This window comes from Chiloscyllium plagiosum, unplaced genomic scaffold (assembly GCF_037043375.1).
Source record: "Chiloscyllium plagiosum isolate Xiang-an unplaced genomic scaffold, Cpla_swu_hap1 HiC_scaffold_14, whole genome shotgun sequence".
Taxonomy (NCBI): domain Eukaryota; kingdom Metazoa; phylum Chordata; class Chondrichthyes; order Orectolobiformes; family Hemiscylliidae; genus Chiloscyllium; species Chiloscyllium plagiosum.
This window is the reverse complement of record NW_028270152.1, coordinates 1,215,054-1,216,920: the sequence shown is the minus strand read 5'-3', so window position 1 is coordinate 1,216,920 and position 1,867 is coordinate 1,215,054.

Sequence of the window (1,867 nt, the reverse complement as noted above, 5' to 3'; positions counted from 1 at the left end):
CCGGATATCCGGCGGGAACGTGGAGCAGGGCGCGAGACCCGCCCCCGCGGGTGGGCGGGGCCACGGAGAGGCGGCGGCAGCAGGGAACGTTCACGGGGAGGGGGGGGGGAGGGGGGGGGGAGGGGGGGGGGAGAGGGGGGTGAGGGGGGGGTGAGGGGGGGTGAGGGGTGGGGCCAGGGGAGGGGAGGGGCAGGTGTGTGTGTGGTTTGGGGGTGGGGGGTGGTGCGGTGCACGAGTGTGTGGGGAGAGACACCTCTCTGACACCTCCCTCCCTTTCCTGGACCTCTCCATCTCCATTAATGACAACCGACTTTACATTAACATTTTTTTTTTACAAACCCACCGACTCCCACAGTTACCTGGATTACACCTCTTCCCACCCTACCTCTTGCAAAAATGCCATCCCGTATTCCCAATTCCTCCGCCTCCGCCGTATCTGCGCCCAGGAGGACCAGTTCCACCACAGAACACACCAGATGGCCTCCTTCTTTAGAGAACGCAATTTCCCTTCCCACGTGGTTAAAGATGCCCTCCAACATCCCACACCTCCGCCCTCAGACCCCACCCCTCCAACCGTAACAAGGACAGAACGCCCCTGGTGCTCACCTTCCACCCTACCAACCTTCGCATAAACCAAATCATCCACCGACATTTCCGCCACCTCCAAATAGACCCCACCACCAGGGATATATTTCCCTCCCCACCCCTTTCCGCCTTCCGCAAAGACAGTTTCCTCCGTGGCTACCTGGTCAGGTCAACGTCCCCCTACAACCCATCCTCCCATCCTGGTACTTTCCCCTGCCACCGCAGGAACTGTAAAACCTGCACCCACACCTCCTCCCTCACCTCTATCCAAGGCCCTAAAGGAGCCTTTCACATCCAAAGTTTTACCTGCACATCCACCAATATCATTTATTGTATCCGTTGCTCCCGCTGCAGTCTCCTCTACATTGGGGAGACTGGACGCCTCCTAGCAGAGCGCTTTAGGGAACATCTCCAGGACACCCACACCGCCGTGGCCCAACATTTCACTCCCCCTCCCACGCTGCCGAGGACATGGAGGTCCTGGGCCTCCTTCACCGCCGCTCCCTCACCACCAGATGCCTGGAGGAAGAACGCCTCATCTTCCACCTCAGAACACTTCAACCCCAAGGCATCAATGTGGACTTCAACAGTTTCCTCATTTCCCCTTCCCCCACCTCACCCTAGTTCCAAACTTCCAGCTCAGCACTGTCCCCATGACTTGTCCTACCTGCCTATCTCTTTTTCCACCTATCCACCCCACCCTCCTCTCAGATCACCTTCATCCCCTCCCCCACCTCACCTATTGTACTCTATGCTACTTTCTCCCTGCCCCCACCCTCCTCTAGCTTCTCTCTCCACCCTTCAGGCTTTCTGCCTTTATTCCTGATGAAGGGCTTTTGCCCGAAATGTCGATTTTACTGCTCCTCGGATGCAGCCTGAACTGTTGTGCTCTTCCAGCACCACTAATCCAAAGTCATAGAGATGTACAGCATGGAAACAGACCCTTCGGTCCAACCCGTCCATGCTCACCAGATATCCCAACCCAATCTAGTCCCACCTGCCAGCACCTGGCCCATATCCCTCCGAACCCTTCCTATTCATATACCCATCCAAATGTCTCTTAAATGTTGCAATTGTACCAGCCTCCACCACATCCTCTGGCAGCTCATTCCATACACACACCACCCTTGGTGTGGAAAAAATTGCCCCTTAGGTCTCTTTTATATCTTTCCCCTCTCACCCGAAACCTATGCCATCTAGCTCTGGACTCCCTGACCCCAGGGAAAAGACTTTGCCTGTTTACCCTATCCATGCCCCTCATGATTTTATAAACCTCTATAAA